Raw genomic sequence first — 14,336 nt, 5'->3', positions numbered from 1 at the left:
TTCGTTTTAACTTTATTGTTCTTATCAATCATTTCGTTGAGATTGTTGCAATTCCCATTTCTCAAGAATATCTTGCTTATAACCGTTTCGTTGGAATAGGCGAGCTGGCTAATGAAGAAAGGTAAAAAACACAAGCGGGCTGGTAAATGATATCCATAGTAGCCCTGACACGTAGGAAAAACAGAAAAAAAACGGACAGTACAACGAAGTCTCTCCGTTGTACTGTCCGTTTTTTTTTTTTTTTTCCTACGTCTCAGTGTTACGATGGATGAGCTGGCTAATCCCGTTAAGATCGTCTGCGAATGAAGAAGCAAAGGTCAATTTCGAACCACGTACGTTACTGCGATGTCCGTATGCTCTGGAAGAAGTCGTTGTGCATATGCAAATCTGATGCTATTATATATTAATAAAAGCGGAGTTACGAAAAAAGCAGAGTTCTCGCGCTTCCGAAGAAGGAAGGGGGAATCGTCCGTCATTACTAATCATCACACTTAAAAACAATACCAACCAACTAAAGGTTTGCACCATGAAATCGTGGAGCACACGCGCGTAAGAAAAAATATATAGACTGAGTTTAAAGTGGAAATTATGCGATAACTGCTTTAAAGGTTTTGTATTGTGTATTAATCGTGCCTCAACTTTTCCAGCCCTTCCTCTAGATGCTCGTCTACCGAAACGACGGAAGGGGCTGGAGCAGCAAATAGAAGACATGGAGAGGAAGCTCCAATGGTCTCAAAAACAGTGCTCAAAGCTGAAATAAACAATCGAAAACCTGGGGCTTCGGAGTAAGGTCAAAGCATTGGAAGACTTTGAGAGTCATAAACAGCTGGTAGAACTTGATGGCAGTCATCCTGCAAAACACTGCACCAAACCAATTGACGTAACTCAAGCGAAAGCGCCGTGACCGGAGATTTACATCATATGACAAAAGTGTTGGAACTGCCTTGCTCTACTCTTCGCCAACAGGCTACAGATTCATGGAAAAAATCTTAACATTGCCATCAGAAACATCTATCCGGGCTTGGCTGAGTTCTTTAGCCGTTAAACCAGGCCTCAACAAAAGCTTTTTGAAGATACATGCCTTTAAAAACGCAAACCTCCCTGCGCAAGACCGGTTAATGGCAGTCATTATTGACAAAGTCTCACTAAAACAGCAGATCACCTTTTGCGCGAAAGGTGATTACACTGAGGGGTACACTACGGAGAGTAGACCCGACGTTCTTGCCAACCAAGCCCTCTGGCAGTGATGATCAAGACCCTAGAAAAGGAGAAAAGCAGGTGCCTGGATACTAGTTATCTCATAATGCGATGCCTGGAGATGAAATGGCCCAAACACTGCGTCAGATTTTGTAAGAAATGCGCGAAAGTGGCTTCATCCCAAAAATGGTGGTTTGTGACCAGAAACCCAACAACTTCAGGATGAAGCGAAAGCTGGGTGTCACGGAAGAAAAACCATTTATCGAGGTGTCGGACGAAAAAGTGTACTTCATGTACGACACCCCACACTTGCTCAAAGATACTAGGAACAACCTTAAAAAGTGTGACTTCAAGCACCCAACGGAAATCTACAAGTTTTGTCACATTCAAGACTTCTACAACTTAGACAAAGACTATACACCGAGAGCTGCACCACGACCTCGTGCGGTACACCTCGCTCTTCCACCGTTCACTGCAATGAGAGTTTGTTTTGCGGCACGAACTCTCAGCCATTCCGTCAGCTCTGGAATGCTCACTTACATCGAGACGAAGGACCCAACGGAAGACGCTAGGGATACAGCAAAATTCACCGAGAAAATGGACTCTTTCTTCCAATTGTTTAATTCCTCAAGCCTACATTGCACGAAAGCGCTCAAGCGAGGGCTTTCCGACAAGACACAACCTTGGCATTCCTGGGAAGAAATAAAGGCTTTCCTAAAAAACCTTGAAGTACTCAATCGCAAGCAGAGGAACCCGCCCTGTCTTCGTGGATGGCTGGAGAACATCCATACCGTGAGGCTGCTCTGAACCGAACTGAGAGACCTAAATGGTTTCAAGTTTTTCCTGCTTCGGCGTCTTACGCAGGAATGTATTGAACACCTATTCGAAGCAAAGGCGTGAACTATCAAAAACCTTGACTCAGCATCTTTCAGGTCACGAATGAAGGGAGTTATCGCGAACAACCTGCTGCAACCAACGTCAGACAGCAACTGCGGAGCAGATTTCGCGGATTTTCTTATGCAGAAGGGAGAGCTATTCAAGTCCAGTTTCAAAATCTCCACTGACGTCTCAACAGACGATGGTGACAACTCAACGAAGATAGCGGAGAACCTCATGGACGACAGACCAGATGCAAGACTGATTGCCCAGTGCTATGTAGCCGCGGGTGGGCAGCCAGTCAGATCTCTCATCGTGCTTGCCAAATCCAACTTCGATTAGAAACATGGAACACCTCCAAAGACATTCTGCTGAAGAACAAAAAATATTCATATGCGAAAATGACACCACCTTCCGAATTAGCTCGTAACCTAGCCGGTAACGTCAGCCGTGCCTTCAACACGCATTTCGCCGACATACTGCACCAAACCAGAGTTCAGCGGAAGGCGCACTTGAAGCCGCTAATCGACACTGGAAACAAAGGTACGGTGTGCCAAGATTGTTTGAACACGTACGTCAACAAGTACTTGAATGTGCTTTTAAACTGCTTTGTCAAGCGAGCGAACGAACAACCCGCCAAAGTCGTTGGAAAAAAGAAATGCGAAAGCAAAAAAGGTCCCTCACTCCTAGCACATATGGAAGATTGCTGGCTGCGACCAAAAAATGTGTGCGACCCTTATTTACCGGGCAGTGTGAGCTGGACTACGTTATTATTTCCCCTATTTTGTTTTTAGTTTCTAAATACACCGCAAAAGCAAATAAACAAACGTGTTATAGGAAGCTGAAAAAAATGACGCTTTCGTATTTTTTTTATTAATTTCGTCTGTTGCTTCCGCTTTGTTTGTTGTGAACTTAACACCGGCGGCAATTACCAGCTATTCATTTGCTGCTTTCCATTTTTCTTTCTTTGTTTCTATAAGCGCCGGAACGATCATCGTCGTTGAAGAAGTGTTTTGCTGGGTATCTTTGTATCGTCTGCTAATACCTTTGTTTTATTCGCCGTTTTTCGCAACTGTTCCCCATTTTTTTTATTTTTGTCTGGAATGACGACTGCATCTCTTCTGGAAAGTTTGGAAAGTGTTTGCACGGTCATTTTTATCCTTACTTTTGTTTTATTTTTATGCTGCAGCAGCTGGTGCGCTTGCTCTGGTAGTATCAACATGTCGTTTGTGCACGTTTTAATGATAACCTACTCATGTAAGAAACTGTGACAACTCAGTTTGTAACGAATCAACAGAACTCCTCTTACGACGTTGTTCGAGTAGTTAAACGCCTTTTTTCTGCTTCCCAGATGAGCTTCAAACGCGTGTGATCCTCCTGAGTGTCGTTTAAAACCTCTAATTAAACTGCTCTATCTTTGTTTCTGAGAGCCTTGTTATTCGATTGTCGTGGCAGTTGCGATCAGTGGATTCCGGTTTGCAAGTAAACTGACCGTAAGGAACTGTTTCAGTTGTTGGGGTGATGAAACGGGACTCGCAAAGCTTAAGGACGTTGCGGAGCCTATACTTTTCCATTGCGTCGTCTGCTTCCGTAGACTCCGAGTCCGCTAGAGGCGCCACTGTCACGTTCGCCGCCGCTCCCATAGGTTTTTGGAGCAGTTTCCAGTATTGGCGAAGCTATATCGCATTCGGTGGGACTTTGGAGATAAACGTCGCTCACAATTTAAATTTTTTAATGCGCTGTCCTTGGAGGGGTACTTTCGCCGAGAAAGTGATGCAATTGGTTTATCATTTTATTTTTGGCATCTTTTTCTCGTTGATGGCCTTATTCTTCTGGAAGCATGCAGTGCAAAGGCATTGGCTTCATTACGGCTAAGGAGCGAAATATCGAATAAGCTCTGTCTCGCAGAAACGTAGGGTGCGACTTTGGCGATTCCAATACATTTTCTCAAGTTAGCCCTACCACCTGAAACTATAGCTTCGTGGTTTGCTTAGACTTTCCTTCGAGATACCGATGTTTCCTCGGTACTGGCACCTAACAAGCTAAAACGTCGTTGGCGAAGCATCGGTTTCTACTATGCTTCCATGGGGTTCTTTTCTTTGCTGCCGCTTGCACCTTCGAATGTCTCCGGAAATTTTCTGACGTGCATCAGAACTCAAATTTACAAATGCTAATATTTCGAGGGACATAACTATGAGTCCCAACGAATAAGCTGGTCAGCGCTGCGATCTGTTTGCATTCTCCTATTTGTACGTGTCTTTGTGCTGTCGTTCTATGCGCATTGTTCGAAGCTGTAGACGGCACTGGAACAACCACGATCGAAGGGACCGAATGCGCAAATTACGCCAGTTGTCGACTAAGAATTTTATTCTGTAGCACAATACAGAGAAAGACAGAAATTCAACATTACCTCGAATGATAAGAACAATAGCCTGGTGCGCTGATTGTTTTATTAAATAGTGCAATCCACTTATAACGATAATAAGATAACCCGAAAACGCGATCGTTATAACAGTCTATCGTTGTATCTGAACTAGGTGCCTCATGCAAAAACGGATGGCCCTCTAGAAACCGACTGTGAAAGCTGTACTTCGTTATATGTAGTACTGTTATAAGTGGATTACACTATGTGCAACTTTAACAAGGCGGTAAGTTGGGCTAGTTGGTTTAACATCGTCAAACGTGAAAACAGCGCAAAAAATTGAACAAAGGACAAGTGAAAGGAGTGCACGGACAAAGCGGTGCAACTTTAATCGTCCGCATAATGCTGCAGCTTCATAGCTTGGTCGATCCAGGTTCGTGCCAGTGGATTCACAAATAAAATGTTTGATATATCATCATTTTTTAACGCGCTTGTGTCACACTGCATGGTATGCACTTCGCATTTGCCGAGTCCGAAGAACTGTTGACTGTTTATATGACGACTCATGTTGGAAAAACAAAACTAGCAAGTGCAAAAAAAAACAAAAAAACTATATACTTTAAAGAATCAGGCGAAACATTATGAAGACGCTACGCTACAACCGACGGTGACGTCACGTTCTGCGCTTCCTTGCGAACCGTGAATCGCTGGTCGGAAGATCGGAGATTAAGCTTCTGAAATACAACGCACACTTTGTGAATAGTGGAGAGATTTAAGACAGCGTAAAGACCCTTGTCTAGCGCTGTGTGCGACACACGCAAATTCTCATCGGAACGCTGCCGAGCGCGTCAAACCAGCACTTTATTTCTGCAAAACGCAACCGCGCATGCATGAATAGATGAATGGTGCTGAACCCTTGTAATCGGGCGGCACGTTGCCCCCCCCTACGAGAAGCTAAACAGGGCTAGGGTCAAGCCTTTGAACAGTACACTTCTACATCCAAAATGAAGCATGATAAAAAAAAAAAAAAAAAAAACTAGCAAAGGGTTGCAGCACCATCTAGATGTCTTCATGCGAACTGCTCTCGTCACCTTGTCCCACACGCGACGACAGCAACGAGAAGGGCACGCAGTGTACGCGCACATACGCATAGCTCGCTGCGTTGCCTGCATATGGCGCATGCGCACGAAGCGCTGTGCGGAACACGCAATGCTAACCCGAACGCAAAGTGTTGGTGTTTTCTTTTGCAGACACTTCTACAACTCTGTAGTACCGAGGGTTGTAGCGAAAACTAGGGTGCCTAGATGTCTGTCTGTCTCAGGGTGAAGACATCCATTGTTGTCCGGAATGTGCCAGCGCGTGACGCTCTCGCGCACTCGGTGCGTGACTTGGGCGGTAAGATGGCGTCTATGCATCAGCCAAAGCTACGAGCTCGAGTTGAGTGACACCGGATTGCGCGCACTTCAAAATGCATAAAAAAAAGATTGGGCGGAAAAATGGCTGAGGTGTCACCACTCAAGCAAAAGCGCGCGTGTGTATGAAGGCACTCTAGCGAAAACCAGAATAGAACGCCGTACCACGGCTGGACTGGAAGCGCGCGCTCTCTTTCTCTTCTTACGGCCTTTGCAATTGGGGCAATCGCCACCTCCCGCCGCAATTCGCGGGGGGCGCTGTCACCTCACCCCTGGGCTACTCTTTGCCAATTGCACAGAGCGCGTCTCACAGTATATCTCAGCGCTGTATCAACTTGCGGCCGAGATTTTTATAGCCTTTGACACCTGATCCTTACGTTTAGACCCTCAGCCACTATCTAATGCGCTTCTGATGAGCCCAAAACGGTGAATATTTGACGCACATCTCCGAGAGATTTGGGAGTAAAAAGTAGTAAGTAGAGGCAGCGAATGCAATTGCGGAAGACCTATACTCGTCTTTACCTCCAGGACTTCTGTTGCAACTCAAGAGCAGGACAATACGGACCTCCTCTACGTGGAGGAACTTTAAATGATAAATAATTCATACACTGTCATGAAATGAAAGCAGGCCCAATCTATCTATTGTCGTGGTCTGCATTATCATTTCATAGGCCGCACATAGAGTCGGTCAGCTGCTCTAGACGAGGGTGTAGTAGTCTGTACAATTTTCGCACAGTGCATATTACAGCCTAAAGTGCTTCCTCGGGGGCTTGTGCACATATCCAGCTAATTGTTCGTTTCTGTCCGTGACCGTCTTTGCATGGTTAATCAGAAGTATTCTGAGCAACTTGTTGCAAATTAAATCTGCCAAGCGCTTTGAGCGACTGTTGCCAATGTGCATGCCCTCTGGACAACTTAGGATTGGCACGTCTTCAAGATAGGGTGCAATGAGTAGTTGCAGAACTTCGTGCACATTTGTACGCGGAAGGTGCTTAATAGCCTTAAAAAATGTCCAGATGTGCGAGGAACCTAGGATTTGGATAATGAAGTACGCTTTTATCCTGGCCTTGCAATAAGACGAACAGAGGATCACCTCTGTTACTCATATAGTCAACAGCATAACACAGGCGGCGCACCCAAACTCATTAATGAGTTTCACCAGATAGCCATGTACACCAGACAAGAGTATGGCACGGATGGAGATGGAGCGCAAGGCTCTTTCAGTTTTTTCAGGTCAGTGTTAATCAAGTCGGGCACAGCCGCTGCCAACTGCTCAGAATCAGTGTCTGACATCTGTATTTGCTTAGAAGGGGCCTTTTCTTTAACAATGTGATCAAGGGCTGCTGAGACAGCCCTTGCATCACTTAAATCGGAGCGAAGTTCAATAAACCGTTTGCCAGAACACAACCTACGAAGCTCGAACACCAGTGCAAAGCAGCTCGAAGGGACTCTCCGAGCGGGTTAAGTGGGGTGAAGTGGTTGCGCCCCTGGCGGCAAGCAAGTGAACTACATACGGAGAAAAAATGCCAGTGACTCCCGGGCGATTGCAAAGGTCGTAAGAAGAGAAAGAGAGCGGGCGCTTCCAGTCCGGCCGTGGCCGTACTTGAAACACATTTCCAGAAAAAACTACCCAGAAATAGCGCGAACTATCCAAGTTCCGCGCTATTTAGGGAAAAAAATTATGGAGGGTGTTTGCCGCCCTTTAATCGCAATTACGGTTCGGTAAACGTATATTTGTGATTCCTGTACGCTTAATATCTTCGAGTAGTTCGTATATAAAAGTATGTGGAACTATTTTACCATGGCCGGGTGTGCGCAAAACCGGTTGGTCTTAAACATACCTCTTTGGGTCCTTGTAGACCTTTTTCGTATAACCTCATAGCAGCGCATTACTAAATAGCGCGAAGATCAAGCACTGACAGAACAAGCGCCTGTTCCGTCGGTGCGTAATTGACATTTCGAAGCAACACGAGACTGGGGAAATACGAACGTTCGCACCAAGGGAAGAAAAGGAGAAAGTCTCAAACACATCTAAAATATCTGCATCTTAAGTGGTGGCACGTAGACGTTTTTATACTTTGTAGTTCTTAGTCTTTGAAATGTTCAGTATACAACAATCCACTTGCGCCCTTACGTTCTGCTTGTACTTGACCTACACGCTATTTAGTGATATGCATATCCAACTACCCCACCTTAATAATTTAGTATATTAACTTGTACCAGATCGCAACTGACGCAACCTCAAAACTGTGCATTCTTGGATTGCCCGCGTACGCACGGTATGCACCGCCAAGAGTATGGGCGAAAATGTCTAAACACGGACGTCGTGCCTGAGTTAGTTTCGAGTGTTTTATTGTGTGTGTGTGTGTTTTTTGTTTTTTTACCATGTTAAAATTATTAACAACTCTACGGTTCGCTGATCACCACTGTGTTGTCGTCGGGTGCACAAATAATTTTAATATGCCTAAGATCAATCAGCAGAAGTGTGAGATGAGCACAAGAAGCTGCCGCGTGAGTCAGGCCGCAATGCTATTGAGCTTCACATGTTCCCTGAGAATGCTTATATATGAAGTCAGTTGATTGCAAGCGTGAATCGCAAGGGCTTTGTATCAGACTCATCGTCACATTTATGCCCACGACTGCTTTTTCTAAGGCAAACGGTCTGATTCCGACCCGGTGCCGCTGCTCCAATTAGGTTATCCCTGCAAGGTATGCTATTCATCCATGGCATGTGAGGGGTATGAAAATGTCTATGTGCCACCACTCAAGGCGCAGCTATCCAATACCGAGGGCTTACCTGCATGAACTCCATTAAACTGCTTATATAATCCTTCGAAACACCGCACCATCTCCGTCCTGGTTCTTCCGGGAAGGCAAGGTTACCAAGCGTCATCCAACTCGTCAAGCTCCAACAAAGTTATTTTAGCCCACCATAGCCAAGTCTAGTCAAGTTCCCCATACCCACATTACCGTAGCCTACCCAGATAGCTGTGCTGCCACAACCATCCGGTATTGCAAGGTTTAAGCTCTAGAAGGCATCGTCGACGCCGCAACTCTCAAGATGGCGGTACATTAAAAAAAAAGTCTATGTTGGGCATTTTTCGCGCTCGTACAGCAAGCGCAAGGTTGTCACTGCACAAAAGCATGATTTTTGTATGTGCTTTGCGGAATACGTTCAGATACGCACATTTGTACGTAGGATTCGTTCAAACAAATCGCTTCGTCATAACAAATAGACGACACTGACTGCCTTCGTTTTTTTTTTTTTTTTTTTTTTTGGTTTACGCGTGCAGTTTTGTCGTTCGTGGGTGGAACCTGGGCTCAGTCACGACCACTGCGAAATAAGGGTGTGTGAACAGCGCCGCTTTGCCGTGGAACTACTGTTTCGAGGGCCCGCTCGCGTTTCTTGCAAACGCCGTGGGATGCACCACATGATAAGGAGCTCGGGGGAGCCATCGCTATTTGCGCACACTTTGTTTTTTTTTTCTTTTTTAAAGCTGTGCGGCGCGCGACCGCGCCTGCGCGAGGAACCCACAATTTCCGTGCCAGGAGATGCGCCCAGCCAGAGGGAAATTTCGGTCCCCCTTTCCGGTTTTGTTCAGATACCTCTCTCGCTTCTTCCACCGCGGTCACAGCACTGTCGCCCGCTCTACGCACACATGCCAGCGTCACAAGGAGTGGTCGCCTCTCAGTCGCTGACCGTGTCGGCTCCTCCGAGGACGAAGTCGCTCATGAAAGCCAAGATCTCGCCGAACTCGAGCTTCTTCTCGGCCAGGAGGTACTCGAGGATCGTGTAGTCCCTGTCCTCCATCCAGGTTTGGAGTCGCTCGGCGGCGGCCTCGATGTGCCTGAACAGGCGGCTGAGGGACGTCGAGGTGAAACCAATTATACCAATTGGAACAGGTTTGCGCCTTTTGCCTCCCAGACATCATCGGTAAACGGCCCACGCAGCGCCTCCTAGCTCACGTCAGCGTCGTCCGCCAGTGCGTCTTGCAGCCTCACCACAAGTGCGACGCTAGCACACGACGGCGTCAAGACGCGCGCGTTTGTCGCTCTGCAGCGTACTCTAGCCGAGTTTCAGCGTGTTCACCTGCTGCTTAGGTCGGGACGAGAAACCACTGAGAATAAGGTACGTACTGCGCAACCCTTGTCTCCTATGTGGTATTGAGCGAACACGTGAGCCTCCAAATCATTCGGGTGGAAGTTAGCAGCAACTGATCACCACTAAGGGGCTGGATGGCTCATTGAGCAAACAGGCACGAAGCCACCGGAAGTAGGTGGCTTGTGCCGGAAGTAAGCGCTTGACAGGCTTTTCAAATCTTTCCGAGTGCTCGTTAGAACACCATTCGGGGTGCTAGATTTTTAAAGCGATATTAGCGAGTTTTAGTAGACCGTGTTCCTCCTCCGCTAAGCCCTCCGCAACGAAGAAACCGCCACTGCGCCTGAGTGCCGATGGCCTTGGCTGTAGCGCTCCGGGTAGCGGAGGGGCTTAGCAGAGGGGGAAACACGGTCTACTAAAACTCGCTAGTAAAGCGATAGCTATACGGGCGACACTTTGCAGAGATTTCGACCTGGTCTCCTGTCGTCGCCGCTACGGGAAAACCTTTCTCTCCGCTCTTGGAGCGAGGCCGGGGAAGTCCGGTTTTCCCGTCGGTTTCCCCGGCATTCCGCCAGTAACGGTGCGAAAAAAGACGAGTCTTCCGTGTCGTCTGCTCGAAAGACTTGTTTACAAACATTACTCGCGTTACGCGAAGTCCCACTTTGGCTGTATCAAATCGCTACGCCTAATGTTCGATGGATTTAGAAACTTCCACAGCGCATACCCACTTTACGGATCACCGAGATCTAATTGCGGTCGTCCGTGGCCTCCAGGACGCCAACCCCGACGGCGATGAGAATTAACCACGTCGCACCTCCGTCCTATGGTACGTGACGGCACCATTCCAGCCTCATCAGGCGACCGTGCTACAACTATCGCTTTCGTTTCCTGTCACATTGCGGAAGAAAACTAACACCTGTATTCACCTAAGTCACGTCGAGACAGCCTGCTTTTTGCGCAGTAATGGCGGAAACAAACCCGAGAAGTCGCCTTGGAAGCTATTTGATGTAAAAATTCTGTGATCCCAGACGATCAAGTGTGCGTTTGTCCCACGTCCAGATGGCTTGCCCTCGGGATTTAATTCAAAACGGGATCATTAAAAACACAAGAAAGCACGGACCAAAACATCGACTGAATGCACCAGAAAGCCCAGCAGACGCTCGACCCCCGAGACAAGAATCAACTTCCGGTGGCTTTACTTGCGCCAGGCTCGGAGACCAGCTATGCGCCATCCCGCCCCCTATACTAGAGGTCAGTGTTTGCAGTAGATCGTACACGCGTTTTAATTTAGTTAGTTATATTAGAATATTGGCAGTGACATTTACCTTCACAGCCCTATAATGCATAAAAATATGTTTTTAGGCGCAATTGCTTCAATCGTTTGAAAGATGTTTAAACAGTCGTTACGGTATAAACAACCCACTTTTATCAATGTACGTCAGGTGACGTATACTTTCCCGCTAAATTTAGCGGGGCATGTGATGAGTGTGCGGGTCACTGATGTCAGGTCAAGTGACGTTGACTGGCCCCGCTAAATTTAGCGGGAAAACTGGATTGGGGACTTGGTCACAAAACCTGAATTTTCCCGTTACATTTTGGGGGTAACTGAACTGGTGTATGGGTCACGTGATGTCGATTCCTCGCTGAATTTAGCGGCGGAACTGAATTAATGTTTTCACCAAAAGACGTGAATTTTCCCCAGAAATGTTGCGGGGAAACTGGGTTGACGTATAGGCCACGTGCCGTCAACTTCCTCAAGGTTGTTCTCCGCCAAATTTAGCGGAAATTCACGGACGGACGGACGGGCGAATGGACAAACGAACAGAATTCTGGGAATGGGGGTAGCGTGAAAAGCACTTCATGCTTTAAAAAATATCTTAATTTTTTTTGCGATTCATTTTAATAAAACTTAACGTGCTTCATTCACTCTTTAACTAAGTAAGGAGTCACACTTTTCTTTCATTTTTTTTTTAAAGTAACGCCTACATTCCAATTTTGTCCTTAGCCATACCCGTGCTGTAGTTTCATCGTGGTTGAGACGCGCCAAAAGAAAGAACTGGGAGGGTCCAAAATGTAGGAACCAATGTAGGTGCTCTCATATCTTAAGGCACTAGCTCTATCCTATTTTTTTAAACAATAATTTCTTTTTGCAAAGTTGTAAACAAGTGAAATCATATTGTGAACGCGATTGCATTTATATAAGTCGTGCATGAGTTCTTATGGCATTTTACAAATCCTTGCGTGTTTCCTAGGCTCATTTATATAATTGTTCCCTTTGGGGTTCCAATGAACCTTTCACATTTTTCTACGTTCTTTTTAGCCTTACGTTAACCTCCAGTTTGCTATAACTTGAATAGCAACAGGAAACGGGAAAAGGCTTCCCTCGTGAGAATGCGAAGCCAGAAACACACTCAATTTACTCTTGAGCGAGGAACTAGTAATGGTACTAGTTGGTTACTCCTTTGTACAGTGCTTGGAATGCGTCTCCGGCTGGCGCGTTTACTGCATCCTAAGAAGTAGTCCCATCATTTCAGCCTGGTGACGTCATACAAATACCGTGCTTTCGCCGGCCGCGATCCTAGCGGCAGGGGGGGTAAACACGGGAGCAGAACGCGGCAAATCCTAAACACTGAGGTCGAAGGTCCCGAAAGAAAGAACAATAAAAAAGCGACAAAGGAGCAGAAAAAAAAGAAAAGGTTAGGCGTTGTCTTTTTTTTTTTTTTGGCCTCCTAGATGAGTTGGAGTTACTCGGGAACTTGTTACCTTTTTTTTATATAAAATGCCCGATTCCGGTGTTTTTCCGGCAACGTACGCTAGAACTAGGTACATACCTTCCAGGCGATGTTTTCTCGCTTTTTTTTTTGCAGATTGACGCGTCGCCAGCAACATGAGCTCATCGGTATCACCTAGTACAGGCTGCGGCCACCGAAGTCCGCGTCTATGCCCCGCCGTTCCCAAGCGACCCGAATGTATCGGACCTTTTCCTTTAGAAGATTATATTGACTCTACGCCCAAGCAGAGTCGCAGCAGCGGTAGCGGATCTGGCACAAGCCACTGCTGCAGCAGGTCGCCCACCATCATGACAGTCCACAGAAACTTTGGCAGCCAAGTCTTTCGACACCGCCATGATAACAACACTTGCGTTCTCCTCTGTGCGTGTTTTTTAGAGCGCAGCTCTTAGGCTCCCGTTTCCGGCCTGAGCGGCGTCGCCTTAGGCGTCCACGTAACCTCGGGGTGCCTTACGGGAAATGCCCCAGAATGCAACGCGAGGGACTCGTGACGTCACGACGGTCCTGCGCGGTGCATTATGGGAATTTCCCCATGATGCAACGCGCGAGGAGGAGGAAGGGAGCAGGGAGGAGGAGGATGGGGAAGGGAGAAAGGGACGGGAGAAGGAGAAAGAGAAGTAAAGAGGGGGAGGAGGAGGAGGGGAGGAGGAGGTGGAAGAGCAGAGGAGGAGTAGCAGGGAGGAGGAGGAATGAGGGCTATACCCTCTCCTCAGTATTCTTCCCTCCTTCTCCTCAAGAGCTGCACTCTAATTCGGCGTTACAGGGTGTTGTAAACATCTTTCTTTTTTTTTAATATTCTACGTTTGGTTGTTAAGGTCGCGATATCCGTCAGCACGAGGCTCTTTGGCTTTTGTGAGGTCATTTGTTAACACTTCGTGACTACTTTGAATGCATTGGTGCCATAGAACGCTAAACCCAAACGTTAGAGACGCGTTGCAGTCACCATACTCTCTTGCAACCTGTCTACTGAGAAGCCAGGGCAGCGTGCTCCCTGTGTGATCGCTTACACGGAGAAGTCGTCCATGGCGCGCTCGAACCTCTTCCAGCTGGGGGTCCTAAAGTAGCGGAAGTAGGGGAAGCGGTAGCCGAAGATCTGCAGGCAGGCGAAAGCGTCGTTCATGTCCCTCAGGATCATGGCCCCATCCGAGAGCGGGTCCAGGGGCACGCTGAGGAAGCCAATGCGGGTGTCCAGGGACGCGAACATCACGCCTGAAGGGAGGCGCCCAGCCCGACACGCGTTGCTCAGTTCCTTGCCAGAGGTGTTCTGACAAGTACTGTTCGGCAAGAGCGAGCACCCAAGAACAATATATATTTATCTCCGATCAAAATAATTTCCTAAATATAACTGAAAATATTATAGTCCTCGTTATGTTGTCCAAACTTCAGAAATTATTAGAAGCTCGAATGGCGAGTTGGCGGGAGTCTAGGCTGTCAAGCCAGAGAATAGAACATTAAATAGCACGAACAGAAACATTGCGTTTCCCATGAGGCACAGAGTTCGAGCTTGTGTTTATTTCTAAAATCGCCGGCTTTTTCGCCAAATAGGTGCAAAAAGAGTGTCTCTCTCAAAACACTGCGTTTGTGTTTGTCTCTCTTTGGTA

General features: G+C 47.0%; 1 pseudogene; it reads right to left on the bottom strand.

The window, feature by feature from the left end:
- The window catches only part of LOC120846558, a 148,672-nt pseudogene that overhangs the window by 28,487 nt on the left and 105,849 nt on the right, over window positions 1-14,336 (bottom strand).

The sequence above is a fragment of the Ixodes scapularis genome, unplaced genomic scaffold (genome assembly GCF_016920785.2).
Source record: "Ixodes scapularis isolate PalLabHiFi unplaced genomic scaffold, ASM1692078v2 PGA_scaffold13__105_contigs__length_92229423, whole genome shotgun sequence".
In the NCBI taxonomy this organism is placed as follows: Eukaryota; Metazoa; Arthropoda; class Arachnida; order Ixodida; family Ixodidae; genus Ixodes; species Ixodes scapularis.
The sequence above is the reverse complement of the archived record's forward strand: the minus strand, read 5'-3'. Positions and strand labels throughout refer to the sequence as shown.